The 16,009-nt window shown below is 35.8% G+C and overlaps 1 protein-coding gene across 1 annotated transcript in view; it reads left to right on the top strand.

Moving 5' to 3' along the window:
* Positions 1-1,836: 1,836 nt before the first annotated feature.
* The window catches only part of LOC106464169 (protein cycle-like), a 129,506-nt gene continuing 115,333 nt past the window's right edge, over positions 1,837-16,009 (top strand). The window contains exon 1 of the mRNA XM_022391857.1: positions 1,837-1,930. The gene's annotated coding sequence lies outside the window, so the exon portion shown is untranslated. The remainder of the gene's footprint in view (positions 1,931-16,009) is intronic.

The raw sequence follows: 16,009 nt of genomic DNA, 5'->3' as shown, positions 1-16,009 counted from the left end.
GGAAGTATCAGACAACAATCTGTGGAACATTTTGGAAGTATCAGACAACAATCTGTGGAACATTTTGGAAGTATCAGACAACAATCTGTGGAACATTTTGGAAGTATCAGACAACAATCTGGGAAAGACAACTTTTAGGTTATTATGACCCAATCCTGAGTAAGCACATAGAGACTGTCTGAAATTGGCAGTACCTGGAAAACCTCGACATTCCAAACTTATTTTGATATAATGCGGTCAATCGGGTATTTCTACGTAAGTGGTGGGCACAGCATAGATAGCCCATTGTGTAGCTCTGTTGTTAACGAATAAACAGAAAGACATCCAGAAACAAAAGGCACACACTTATTCCCACACTTGTAAGGAACCAAAACTTTAGCTATTATACGTAAAATGTTTTTTTTTATTATATATTTAACCCTTCATTGTGTTTTACTATGCATCTAATCCTGCTTCAACACAGCCCTCTAGTTTGGCCCGGCATGGCCAGGTGGATAAGGCGCTCGACTCGCAATCTGTGGGTCGCGGGTTCGAATCCCCGTCCCACCAAACATGCTCGCCCTTTCAGATGTGGGGGCGTTATAATGTGACGGTCAATCCCACTATTCGTTGGTACAAGAGTAGCCCAAGAGTTGGCGGTGGGTGGTGATGACAAGCTGCCTTCCCTCTAGACTTACACTGCTAAATTAGGTACGGCTAGCGCAGATAGCCCTCGTGTAGCTTTGCGCGAAAATTCAAAAAACAAACAAACAAACAAACAAAAACAAACTATATATATACAGCCCCCCAGTGGCACAGCGGTATGTCTGCGGACTTACAACGCTAAAAACCGGGTTTTGATACGCGTGGTGGGCAGAGCACAGATAGCTCATTGTGTAGCTTTGTGCTTAATTACAAACAAACTATATATATCCATACATTTTTAGACGTTTCTGAATAATTAGAACAGTTTGAATCGACTACAGCCAAACCTATACGTTAATATAGCAGCCAATACAATGGACGGAATGTTTCTGAACAAATATAAAGCACCAAAGTGACCAGTACTTGGTTTATCGTCTAAGTATTAGGTCTATTATATTTTAAAGCACTATATTCTTTATCTAACCCCTTAAAGATGTTCAAGAATTAGAACACTATGTTCGCCTTATCTATTACCGACGATGCGTTTCGCTCAACTCAGAACTCTTTAGGCAAATTGGGATACAACAAACACAGTGTTTAGTATTGTGAAATTTGGAAATATTTAAGCTAATTTGTTTTTAAGGAAGTAATGAGGAATTTTTTTTTGTCCCATGAGCAAAATTTTCATTTTGAATTGAAGTAACTGCTCTCCTAGTATTGAAAACTTGTTTAACAGTGTACCAACAAAAATTACATTTAAATGAACTCAGACATGACGGCTTGACTTTGAATTTACTTACTTACTGGTCACCCAGTGGGTCAGCGGTAAGTTTCCTGAATTACACCGCTAAAATCCGGGATTAAATTTCCCACAGTGTACAGAGTGCAGATAGCCCATCGTATAAGTTTGCACCAAAACAAACAAACTTAATACATCCGAAGGCACATTATCGCTAAGACGTCTCACCTAGCCCGAAAAGTGTAATCACGCTAATCGTAGCGCTCCAAACGGCAGTTTTAATAAAAAAAGCAGCTGTGCTGTTGCCTCTGGTTGCTGCTCAAGCAGGCTACCGTAAAGACACGTCACAATGACGTACTGTGTGTCTCTTGTAGACATAGTACTTATACAGGTTGCTATGTGATTGGTTGCACAAATCGACACGAAAAACAACAACAATGGATTATCTTTTTTTACAGGACTCCACAACAAATACTGTGAACCAGTGCACTAAAGGAAAAACATTGGCATCTACAAGCACTCTATAGGATTTGCAGCGAACACCTTGTCGCAGGTATAGGTTTAAAGGTATAGTTCTCACTTCTTGCCCTGAGTTTTACTAAACTGAACTTTAATTCCGGAAACTTTTTTGTTTCAACATAAATAGATTCATAGTTTAGTCTACAACTTAATATTAAGCAGAAATATGATATGGAGACTTTGTGTTCAGTCATATCAACATAGAAAAAAATTTTCTGTGTATAGATTTAACTTTTGTTTAAAAATAAAAGTAGACCAACAGGCTAAATAAGAACTTGACTATTTGCAGGCGTTTTAGAGGTAGAGCCTGCTCCCTGTTGTTGAGCACTGATTTTCTAACTTTAATGACAATGGTTTCCAATGACGTAAACCACTTTCTTTGCTGGCTTGTAAAGTCATTTTGAACTTCTTTTTGGATGGCTAACACTGCACTCCAATGTATGATTTCTGACTTTAGTTTTTAAACTCCGATGTTCTTTGCATCTTTGCTGAAGACTTCTGGCTGTGTAACCTGTATACTTAAATTTGCAACTTGAGCATACGTAAAGTCATTCTGCAGATGACTTTTTGTCGTTGAATAATATTTATGTTTGTATCATCTATTTAAAGTATAATGATCAAATTCTTGCTAAAACAACAATTTAATATTTTCTGAGAAAGGCGATAAAACTCAAACCACACGAACCTTGCTATGTGCATCGGATGAAGTATGTTGTCTACTACTGGTGTGCAATTACAACGTCAAATATTGACGTTGTTTACTGTTTGTTTGTAATTAAGCACAAAGCTACACAATGGGCTATCTGTGCTCTACCCACCACGGGTATCGAAACCCGGATTCTAATGTTGTAAGTCCGCATACATGCTACTGGGGGGGGGCATTTACCGTGTGAAAACTGTTCTCTTTAGCCAGAGCTTTAGCTATTTCAGTGGAGTAGGTAATCGATAAGTCTTGCACAGTCATTTACAACTCATAAACAGCTTATCCTTTTATTTTCATATATTTCCTGGAAATATTTAGACGACCCTTCGATTTGCATATTGATGCCACTAACTGTTAATGGCGTAGAAACTGACGAAATATGTTTTTTGTTTGTTTGTTGAGTTTTGCACAAAGCTCCATACCGCTGTGCCACTGGGGGGGGGGGGGCGTTGTTTATACATGAGAAGTTTCTTAAAAGCCTCTGAATACATACCCGTATAATCCTCTCGCAATTTACAAAAACAGTGCTAAGTTAATGTCTATATATATAATACAAATGATTGTTTATTTTAGAGTTTGACTGTTTAATAGTTCATCCAAAGTCTCGGTAACAAACCAAAAGTTGATTAAATTGATATTATGAAAGTTAATGGATATGTTTGAAGAATTCATATTTAGAGAGTGAGATAAGAATGTCATTTAATATTAGTCTGAAAAGTCTCAAATTCTATTGCAGATGCCCGGCATGGCCAGGTGGGTAGGGATCTCGACTTGCAATCTGTGGGTCGCGGGTTCGAATCCCCGTCCCACCAAACATGCTCGGCTTTTCAGTCAATCCCACTATTCGTTGGTAAAAGAGTAACCCAAGAGTTGGCGGTGGGTGGTGATGACTAGCTGCCTTCCCTCTAGTCTTACACTGCTAAATTAAGGACGGCTAGCGCAGATAGCCCTCGAAACAAACAAACGTATGAAACATAAATTTACTGTTATTGAGTGTGTGTGTGTTATATGAAGCCATAAAATATCCCTAGAATTAAACTGATCATTTTAGAAACCAGAAAAGAGCACGAGATAGGAAAACCTTATTAATGCAGACACCAGTTGCTTTGCATCTAGGCAAACTATCTCAACTGAATACATTTAATCAAAGAAGTCCGCGTGAAATTAACTATGTATTGCGCTTTACAAGTGTAAGGAATAATACAAGTTCACACTAATGTGTATTGGGATACACATGCACGCGCAAGCAGGGATGTCGAGAGCCAACACGGGCCCCGGGGCAAACATCCTCGCCGGGCCCCCTTTCTCTCTCTCTTTTTTTTTAACATTTTCAAGAATTTATTAAAAAGAAGATCCTAAATTAGGACAGCAACGAACTTATAAACCAGACAAAATCATAGCAGCAGCCGTTTTTACCTCGCAGTATAAGTGTGAAAACGTTAATAAAGTAACAACAAATATTTATTAAATCTATAAAGTAACAAATACAGTTCAGTCATTCTTAATGTATCAAGCGTCTATATGCAAAGAAAATCTAAAAACTATGATTTTTATCATTAAATGACGATATAGCCTAAAGATGGTTTGCGGGCTTTACGGCACAACCAGGTTTCATTCGCCCGGGCCCCTGGGCAGTTGCCCCTTTGCCCCCCCTGTCGGCGGGCCTACGTGCAAGGGCAAGTATATAGACTGGTGTGTTTCAGTAGTGGATTAAAAAATAAGGGCCGTTAATATATTGTGTTGTAAAGTTTATTATTTTTATTTATTAGTGAGCCTGAGTGTAAGATTTATTGATGATGTTCAAAGTAAATAATTGTTTTTCTATAGCTGTTGTTGTTGTTTTTAATTATGCACAAAGCTACACAAGGGCTATCTGTGCTCTGCCCACCACGGGTATCGAAACCCGGTTTTGCTTCCCAGTGGCACAGCGGTATGTCTGCGGACTTACAATGCTAGTTATGACGATAGTGTAGGTGAATGTTCTGTGACTGTGTGACGATAGTGTAGGTGAATGTTCTGTGATTGTGGTGACAGTTGTGTAGGTGAATGTTCTGTGATTGTGGTGACAGTTGTGTAGGTGAATGTTCTGTGATTGTGGTGACAGTTGTGTAGGTGAATGTTCTGTCACTGTTATGACGATAGTGTTGGTGAATGTTCTGTGATTGTGGTGACAGTTGTGTAGGTGAATGTTCTGTGATTGTGGTGACAGTTGTGTTGGTGAATGTTCTGTCACTGTTATGACGATAGTGTTGGTGAATGTTCTGTGACTGTGTGACGATAGTGTAGGTAAATGTTCTGTGACTGTGGTGACGATCGTGTTGGCAAATGTTCTGTGATTGTGGTGGCGGTCGTCTAGGTGACTGGTCTGTGACTCCAGTGGTGCTTGTGTATGCGACTATTCGGAATTCGGTTTCGTTTGTATGCGCGACAGCTCTGGATATACAGTGCGACTTGCGTACGCGCCTGTTCAATGATTGCTGTGGTATGCGATTGTTTTGTGTTTTATATCCGATGACCAACGACAGTCTGTGTTTAATATATAAAAGTATTTGCATTATGAATGAATGTAAGTGTCCCTAAGATCTTTGAAAGAATCTGCTTCAAACCTAAGCAAGAAGGCTGCTTTGCAATGCTATAGAAAAATCCTGTGTCTAGAGGACAGCTGCACGACTGTTACGTATATTATCTAATTGGGCGGCTACAGAGAAAAGGAGAATTGTATGAACGTAGTTTTTTACGTTTTCAGACTGATTCGCTCTGATCTTAACAAGGTCAAGACTTGCTGTTGGTGTCTCGTTTTTGTTTTCTATATTATTCAGTCTGTTGATCGTGTGTGTGTGTGTATTTCTTTTATTTGCATACTTTATTAAATACCATTTTTCCCTTTACCTAATGTTTAATATGGTTGTCTATTTACTGTACATAATTTCACTTAACAACACAGTAGTTCTACTTCTAAACAATCAGCTCTTTACTTTATCTACATCATAATAGTGTTTTGTCTCCACCGGTGACAAATCATTACATTTGTTCTTCTACATAGTGAGTCCCCGAATCTCTAGCCGGTGTGAAAATCAAGTAACTATGTGCCACGTATATATACATGCCTATAGTTACAAAGAAAGACTGAAAACGAGGAAGATTACAATCTGTTCATGTAAGAAGTGAAGGAAACTGTGATAACACGACAAGCACGCAGCAATAGATAATCAATGTAAAACTTTTTACAATCATCAAGTGGTCCCGAGTTCATAGCCATCACTAATTATTGTTCGGTGTTAAATTCGACATGACAGCACCATACACAAACTGTAATTAATGTTCAGTATTGAAATCAACATGACAACGCTATACACAAGCCACAATGTACTGTCACTGTTATGACGATAGTGTAGGTGAATATTCTGTGATTGTGGTGACAGTTGTGTAGGTGAATGTTCTGTGACTGAGAGCTGTATTTGTCCTGTGTCTAGAGGACAGCTGTATTTTGTCCTACTTTATCCTGTGTCTAGAGGACAGCTACATTTTGTCCTACTTTATCCTGTGTCTAGAGGACAGCTGTATTTTGTCCTACTTTATCCTGTGTCTAGAGGACAGCTGCATTTTGTCCTACTTTATCCTGTGTCTAGATGACAGCTGCATTTTGTCCTACTTTATCCTGTGTCTAGAGGACAGCTGCATTTTGTCCTACTTTATCCTGTGTCTAGATGACAGCTGCATTTTGTCCTACTTTATCCTGTATCTAGAGGACAGCTGTATTTATCCTGTGTCTAGAGGACAGCTGTATTTATCCTGTGTCTAGAGGACAGTTGTATTCCCCAGGTAACAGTAGATAACTTTCGTTTCCGGACCTTGCTACAAAACGTATCAGTTAAGATCGAATTTAGCACATGACCTCGACCGGTCTTAGGACGTTCCAAACAGAACTGAAAAGCATTTTAAAAATGTTATATGTATATATATATATATGGTATAGGAGAGTGAGCAGCGGTATTCGTGCACCATATTGAATAATTTAGCGTTTTTACCTGTTACAACATTCAGTGCAAACTGCAGTATTGTTGACATTTTTACTTATTTGTTTTGTGTTTGATATTATAGACCCTGTAGAAAACACAATAATTTGCTTTCTAAGCAGGTTATAAAAACGTGTTTTAAAAGCCAGTGAGGATATAGATCCCACTGGTAATTGTAGGATTATTGTTGACATTTTTACTTATTTGTTTTGTGTGAGATATTATAGACCCTGTAGAAAACACAGTAATTTGCTTCATAAACAGGTTATAAAAACGTGTTTTAAAAGCCAGTGAAGATATAGACCCCACTGGAAATTCTAGGATTAAAACTTTTATTGTAACATTTAATGCAGATACTGTGAAAAGCATTGGCAGATATAACAATAACAATTACTATTTACTCCGCGGTGGGCAGAGCACAGATAGCCCATTGTGTAGCTTTGCGTTAAATCAGCAACGACATTTCTGTTTTTTTCTTAAAGCAATTTAAAAAACAAACAAATTAGTCCATAAGCCTGATAATATTATTGTGATTTAGACTGCCAACTATTCTGTTTTGTGGTTGATAGAATAGTTTCAATAATCTACAATATTTTGTTCAATAATAGCCCTAACTCAGTGAGTAATTAAACTGTATCTCCAAGTTATTAAACCGGCAGCTTGTTTCAGGTAGTCATGGTTACAAATAATTCTGGTTTGGTAATTTTAGATACGGTTAAGACTACGTCGTAAGATCACTGAACACTATGGTTAATAGTGAAATATCTCAAATTTTTTTTGCAAAATAAATTGTAACTTCCCAAATTATTCGAATTCATTATTTCTAGTCAGTTGTTAAACTTATACGGAGGATTGTTCATGACTTGTAGTAATTATACAGAGATAAGTACATAGGTCTTACAGCACGCTTTTATGTCACCATGGTGTTGTTCTATAGCAACGGTTAGGTGTTGTACTGCAACACAATTTCCACTGCACAACCTGCAGTAGTTTATTTTAGAATGCTAACTTATTAAATGAACTACAATTTATAGTGTATTATAAAATAGTAAAATATTATTTTATATTTATATCAATCATGAACTAATCAAGTTTCTCACACGGAGAAATGTGTAAAGTAAACTTTACAGCAAAGTTCCATATTTATACAGACAGTAGTCACCGACCTTCAGGTTATTTCTATCTCAGAAATGAAAATATAAAACTCGGTTCTATGTAGTTGGCCTGAGGGGTTAGCAAATTATGTTCATTACATAATAATATTATTTAAAAAATCGAAGAACATTTGGAATAAGAGTCTGCTTTTTGTACTGGGAACTCTCTTGATTTGAAATTGCTTAATCGCTTTATTTTGAAATAAGTAATCATTTATAAAGGATATATATACACATATATTAGAGAGATTCTATTTACGGTAGATGTTAAATATTATAATAATTGTTCTGTTATTTATATATTACATGAACTGACATACAATTCAGGATAGATAATTATAATTGGTAAATAATTTGAAGAACGTGCTAGAAATGAACATTTCACATAGTTGAGTGATTTTAAAACACTACAGTACGATTTTGTGCATACTATCTAGGAGATTACTTTTTATTGTTCACGATTTTACAAGAGTATACAAACTTTTATAATGTTGCCTTTATAACGAAGTATTTATATGATGAGAAAATCCGCATATTTATTATTACAAAGTAAACTATATGATAATATCTGTCTGCACTAGGCAGTTGTCTCGGGAACAGATAGTCAGTTGCTCTTATTGAAAGGTTTCGTGCCAGTTGCAGCTGTACAGTAATATAGAAGCCTGCCGTTTCACATGCTTTAGAAACTTCGTCACGGCATGTGGTTTCACGTCACTAGTCTTGTGCAGTCCAGGATCTGCAGTGACGTTACCTCAATACAAACAGTTAATATATTCAATAAATTTTACAACACTAAAAAGCATTAAATGACAAAAGAAATATTGGCCAAAAAGTAGTAATCAAAATGCTGATATGATGTATAAGTTTTATATAACAGTTTTGTTCGTCGATCTGATTGTTCGATGTTTCTCTTTCGTAGCTTTATAATCCACATTTATTTTTGAATTTAGATTAAGGATGCACACAGTCAGGGAATTAGAAATAAGAAAAAACGTTCGTTTTTGCTTCCAGTGTTTTAAAGTGATTTAAAACGGTGTTTGTTTGTTAAAACATTGTACCTTCAAATTTGTTTTTCTTATAACTCGTCTTTCAGTTCTTCTTTTTTTAGTGTATACAAATTCCTTAGCCGTGGATATGGATGTGTTTTCACGATATCTTATTTAATGTACCGTTTTTTATAACCCTTCACTGTACGTGAACGTTGACTCATAAAAGCATATTTAAGATGAATAAAGGAACTGCATCTGGAGACTTGACGTGTATGGAGTTAGTCCAGTGGGATTGTTATGACTCCAATTTCTTCGGCAGTCATTCTTATGTAAGCAGCCGTCGAATTAGAGGTGTTACTGGAATACTGTAATCTTCTGGCTTGTAAGTCTCTGTTATCGTCAAATCATTATTCAGCATTTTGTTAACGTATGTCTAGATTTGCCCCAATGGATTTTTGGGTCGAAGGGTTATTTTTTGTAACCATAGCCTTTACTTTATGAATGAGGACGTTATTCGAGCTTGACGTGAGGAGCGAATTAGGCTCCCGTTTCTGCCCTAACTGCTTATGTGGGTCGAGTTATTCCACTTCGAATGTTGTGATCTTTGGTTTTAGTCGTTTAACAGTTTCAGTATACTAATATCCTGCTTCGGAAAATACTATGATATATATTTATCCAGCCATAAATCTACCCGTAGCGGCATTGCACTACCGAAAGATCGTGAATTTGTTGAATCAAATATGTGTGTTAAACATATTACCGTTATGTTGTGTCATGTGCACGTAGCTTTTACGTAGTATGATTAACCCCCTGTATATTTATTTTCTTAATTTTCAAATAATTTTGTAATGTATACCATATCAATGATAACAAACCATAGGTTGCATCTGTACGATTTTTAAAGCTTCTTATTTGTTCAATTTCAAGTAGTTTGTTACAGTCCTTCTTGTTTTGAAAAGAAACATTTTATAGTATGCATATATTTGGTATTTAGAACCTAAACGGCAGTTCCTGTGATATATGGACTAAGTGGCCACGTCAGAGACCCCCTAGAACTAGTGATTAGAGAGAGGATAGCCAGCAAATAGCACCTACTATTTATGCGGCTACTCTTAGGGGGGTTTACAATCGTAGCTATAATGCCACACAGATAAAAGTGCGAAACGTGTTCAGCGGTATTTCGCGGGTCGAACCTTGAACTTTCACGTCTGCATACGCTAACCACTATGCGACACTCAGACCTTTCATGTAAAGCCAGTCTGAACTTGAAGGAACTTGCCACATTATAAGAATTTTTTTATCCACTGGAGGTAAAGGTTTCTTTTCCTGTAAACCATTAATATTGACATCCATAGATACTGTTGGGAACGTGGCGCAGGTAAATCTTAAGTGGATGAAATTGGCATCAGTTCTCGGCATTCGTGTCAAAGTCATGTTGCACGAATTAAAACATTTGTATAGATGTTACATACTTCGGCAAATCATTATTTCTGAAACATGTAAGGGCAATTAAAAGTTTTGTGTTTTGACGTTGTCTTTTTTTATTGATTTGTATCGATTTTAGCATGAAGTAACTTGTGTAAGTATGACCATAATGAAACTTTTTTGTTGTATCTAATGGAAGGTTGTGTATTGAGGAAAAAAGATTTATTCTCAGATTCGAATACTTCACACTATAGAAAGGCTCATACAAATCCTTGTTCCAAAGAACATGAATAACATACTGTATTTACATTAAAATAGAAAAAATTAAACACTTCCACATTTGTAGATGTGTTATTGCAAATAAATCGTTGTAAGATAATGTTATTTGAACGAAATTAATAGGTGTTAAATTAAATTATAATAAAAGGACAAGTAAAAAAACACATATTTTTGAATATCAAATTAATTCAGTAACAACTACGCTTTGAAATAAATAAGGAGCAATCCTGTATATAGAATTAATGTGTAGTAAAGTTTGGGTTGATGAAAGAATACGCTTGGATAGGTGAGTATAGTTGTATATAAGCACACTGAATAAATTTATAAAAGAGAGAGACAACACTATTAAATAATATTCAAGCTTTCCATGATTATATTATGTAGTAATTGTACTTTCCTCTAGAAAGAAGCACAGAGGTAATATTTTTATAGTTGAGTTGAGGGTGTACGTCCACAGATGATGGGAGTACAATAAACAAAACTTAAGTATGGCGATAAAAGCACAATGTATCACTGGTGTTCTCATACTGTACTTGAATCTCCTACTAACCAAAAACTGTGTATTTGTGGCTAGGACGTGACCTAGAGATTAGCATACCCAAACTGTGAATACCAGGGTTCGTGTTTCATATCCCATTGCTAGAAAACTGTGTGTATTTGTGGCTAGGACGTGACCTAGAGATTAGCATACCCAAACTGTGAATACCAGAGTTCGTGTTTCATATCCCATCGCTAGAAAACTGTGTGTATTTGTGGCCAGGACGTGACCTAGAGATTAGCATACCCAAACTAGGGTTCATGTTTCATTACCCATTGCTAGAAAACTGTGGAGGTGCTATAAGAGTGGCAGTCAGATCCTACTATTCAGTGAGATAAGAGTTGGAGGTAGGTGCTGTTTTCTAGCATCCTTTCAAAATTAAGGACTGATATGTAAAGTTTTGTGTGAAACTCTTAAAACAAATAAATGTATAGTAAACGTTCACAAGATCACATTAGTAAAATTGCATTCGTTGATCAAAGCATGTATGTTCAAGAAAATGAATTGAACGAAACAAACGCTGCCTGTATTGTTACAAAATATAAAGTAAAATTTGGTTAAACCATTTTAGTTATTTTATCTGTATGGTATAAAGTCATCTTGAGAAGCTGATTTCAACAGTCATTGCAGTTAAAAATAGAAAAATGGAGGAAATTACTGTATGGTAGTTTCGAAACATTTTAAGATTGAGGAATGTTTTCAAACAGGAGAAAAAACATTCTCTTAAGGTACAGTGTGACAAAAGGACAAGAGTTTAATGGCGTGTCTTTCTCTTGTCTTACATGTTCGCGCAAATGTAGCAAATTGGACATAAATCTCTAGTCACTGCTATGCCTTTGGGGATCAAGGGAGAAGTCATTGATAAGACAGACAGTAACAAAGGTGATTATATATCTCATATACAGTTAGTACTGGAAGTTATCTGCTTTAGCAGTTTAACCATAAAGTTTTAGCAAAACTTAAGATTAATTTGTTTAGTTTTTATAATGTTTCTTATAATACCTGAGAATTGTCCCACGTTAGAGCAACGTTTCTTATAATACATGAGGATTGTCCCTTGGCCTCCAGGGATAAGAGCACTACATTTTGGCAAGCACATGAGTTTTATTTTAGAGTAGTATAGAAGTCTGCCTAGAATGAAGCAGCAGGTATAATTCCACTTTTAGACTGCATGTGTGAAACTTTTACATTCAACTACTCATTGGTAAGTAAAAACAAATGCTAGTGTATATTTTTGACCAATCGCCACCTTTTACTGAAGCCTGACCTCTTAAATTGTCATAGAATTGGTAGACTGGAACTGATTCTATTTGGTTTGGATTAATATAGTGTCATGTAATAATCAAACTGATTATTAACATTTCATATTTCATCTGGCGCATTTCAGAGATATACCAACACTAAAATAGTTAAACTTTTCTATTAGAGCAGATAACCTCGGTCTTGATGTCAATTCAACTGTGGATCTGGGGAAATTAATAAGAACTTCATTGGTTATTAGGTTTGTTGATATTTACACATCTCCAACTCCCATGTCAATGGACATGAATAGACTCCTTTTTTCCTAATCATTTTCTTCATCAGAGGAAGAGGGAGGAGTGAGGTCTTGAAAGAGACAAGGAAAGGCCACCCACAGTTGCACTGGGAGTTGATACACCTTTTGGTGGTAATGGAATATGAGGACCTCAATTGGTGTTAAAACCCGCATTTTTAAAGGTTTATCTGTTGATTTTGTTCTTTATATGTTTTGTAATCATAGTTTGAGTTGGTATATGATGTCTATTTTTGCTTCTTATTTTACCATTATTGTATATGAGAGAGAAAGGACTTTATATGATGTTTCGTGTTATTTACAACATTTATAATTATGTCAGTGTTGACTGATCTTTGGTTTTGGTTTCAGTTTTGTTTAATTCAACTGATTTCAAATTTATGTTATCACTGTTTTGTCGATTGTACCTAGTTTCCTGTTACGTATTTCACACAGTCGGTACTTTAGTTATCTTTGTTATTAGCCTTTTTTTCTACTTTTGGGAGTATATTTAATCAAGAATTTATGTATCTTATATGTATAATCTTTTGTGTTTTATATACGGAAATTAAATTAATTAGCTTGTACTCTGTGCTTTGAAATTAAATGTTTATCTGTATTATTAAACATTAGTTGTTTTTGTATCAGTCGTTTATGCTTGTGAGTATTGTGTGCACATAACTCATTTGGTGCATTACCATGTGGTGCGTTCTGTGCCTAGCTGTGACGTTAGCATCCGGTTTGTTTGACCGAGGATTGGTTGAAATTTTCATGTAGTTTTGTGGAATCTTATTTTAATTTTAACATTGATATTAAATCTAATTTCAAGTTGCCTTGAGAACAAGTCTGAAATATAGGCAAAGGTAACTGTAGTATAAAGATATTAGAAATCTCACTCGGTGGGACAAAGGTAAGTCTACGGACTTACAGCACTAAAATCCGGGTTTCCATCCCTCGCGGTGGACACAGCTCTAAAGCAAACTATAGTATATATATATATATATATATTTTCTTTTTTTCAAATTGCCTTGAGAAGAAGTCTAAAATAAAGGAAAAGGTGATTGTGGTATAAATATATCAGATATCTCGTTCTCCTGTTGTATGTGTAAAAATATTGCATGCTTTCAAAATTTGCTGAAAATTTCTCATGCTGAAAAAGTTAAGATTTCTTTTATGTTTTCTCTTGAGACTGATTCAGTTGCTTATGTTCAATCTTGGGCCCGGCATAGCCAGGTGGTTAGGGCGCTCGAACCGCAATCTGCGGGTCGCGGGTTCGAATTCCCGTCACACCAAACATGTTCGCCCTTTCAACCGTGGGGGCGTTATAACGTGATAGTCAAACCCACTATTCGTTGGTAAAAGAGTAGCCAAAGAGTTGGCGTTGGGTGGTGATGACTAGCTGCCTTCACTGTAGTCTTACACTGCTAAAGTAAGGACGGCTAGCGCAGATAGCCCTCGTGTAGCTTTGCGCGAAATTCAAAACAAACAAACCAAAAACTAGGTATTCGAACATCTCGTCCTTACGAATATCAGGTGACAACTGCATATATTTTAACTAATTTAGCAGCTTTCACACATGCGGCGTAAATATGAAGAAAAAATGTTCATGCTTTGTTTCTAATTAAAACATTTTAATTATATAAATCAATTATTTTTTATCGTCATCCTTGTTTACACAACTTAGAAACATTTTAACCTGAAAGTGACATTCTTTCGAAACTTATAACTATATTGTTGCTATAGGTTGATCAGAAACTTAGTTTCTGTGGAAGAAAATAGCATCGTGAGATCGATAGTTAATTTCTTGGAAAAAACAAACAAACAAAAACATTGCAAATAGTTTTGTAATGTAAACACCCAAGGCTGGCCAAATCTAATTATCTTAGAAGTATCAAGTTTCAGTCATATGATATAGAAAATAAATAGCGAAAAATCACTCACTCATGCTTGAAGCTTAACGAATTATAAAAAGAGCAGTCTTAGAATCAGTGGCGTCATTCAATTAAAATGCGTTTGGGGATATAATAAGAAAAGCAAACGCTTTTATTATTTTCGTTTATTTGGTTTCTCATATTCGTGCAAAGCTACATAAGGCCTTTCTGCGCTAGTCACCCCTAATTTTGAACAGACAGACTGGAGAAAAAACAGCTTATCAACAGAGCCTACCAACATCTGTTTGACTGGTGTAGTGTATTTCATTTATTTGAAACAAACATTTTAATTAAATACTGGGGTTTTCAGTAACATCTTTCAGCTACGGTACGAGTTCACTGCCTTGCGCATCTCAGACATTCTTTAAACAGAAATATAAATTAAGTAATAAGAGTATTATTGGCTATTTATTATTATGTCAGCAGATGAATGTAAGTAGCATTACCACAGTTTCCATGTGTTGGACTGAACAACAGACTGCCCCCGATAGTTCAGCGGAAAGCCTTAGGGCTTATAAGGCTAAAAATTGAGTTTCGGTATCAACGGTGGGCAGAGTACAGATAGTCCATTGTGTAGCTTTATGCTTGGCAACAAAACAACCAACCAACAACCTTTATGATAAGAAGGAGAAACAACCCCTGTTTTACAGCTGTTTTATTTTTTTCGTTTATTTTACGTGGGAACAAACCAGAAATAATATTTTACAGCTGTAGATAATTGTTTTTCTATAGCTGTTGTTGTTGTTTTTAATTATGCACAAAGCTACACAAGGGCTATCTGTGCTCTGCCCACCACGAGTATCGAAACCCGGTTTCTAGCATTGTAAGTCCGCAGACAAACTGCTCTGCCATTGGGGGGCATTTTACGTGGGAACAAACCAGAAATAATATTTTACAGCTGTTTTTTTTTGTTTATTTTACGTGGGAACAGATCAGAAAGAATGTTTTACAGCTGTTTTTTTTTTGTTTATTTTACGTGGGAATAGATCAGAAAGAATGTTTTACTGTTTGTTTATTTTACGTGGGAACAGATCAGAAATAATGTTTTACAGCTTTTTTTATTTGGGAACAGATCAGAAAGAATGTTTTACTGTTGTTTATTTTACGTGGGAATAGATCAGAAAGAATGTTTTACTGTTGTTTATTTTACGTGGGAACAGATCAGAAAGAATGTTTTACAGCTGTTTTTTTTGTTTATTTTACGTGGGAATAGATCAAAAAAAAGAAACCATTTATAATAATGTATTAACTGTGAAGTGCAAAACCTGTTAATCACCCATTGAACTAATTCATTTGCAAAAGCGTTAACGTTGAGTCTCTTTAAGACATTTTTTTACATGAAAGAATACTTGGATAAATTTGGTGGGGGACAAGTGTACCCCGTAACTCACATGCTCGAGCCACTGTTGACTGTTCTATCATCATTGAGTTTTCCTAGATAGATTTACTTAGTGTTGAATACCGTATTTTTCGGAATATAAGACGCACCCTTATTTTGAAAACAAAGTTTTTGGGGGAATAAAAGCTACAGTCGCATTTGAAAGATTTTTATTGAACAAAA

Source organism: Limulus polyphemus, unplaced genomic scaffold (assembly GCF_000517525.1).
Source record: "Limulus polyphemus unplaced genomic scaffold, Limulus_polyphemus-2.1.2 Scaffold1576, whole genome shotgun sequence".
NCBI classification, from domain to species: domain Eukaryota; kingdom Metazoa; phylum Arthropoda; class Merostomata; order Xiphosura; family Limulidae; genus Limulus; species Limulus polyphemus.
The sequence above is the reverse complement of the archived record's forward strand: the minus strand, read 5'-3'. Positions and strand labels throughout refer to the sequence as shown.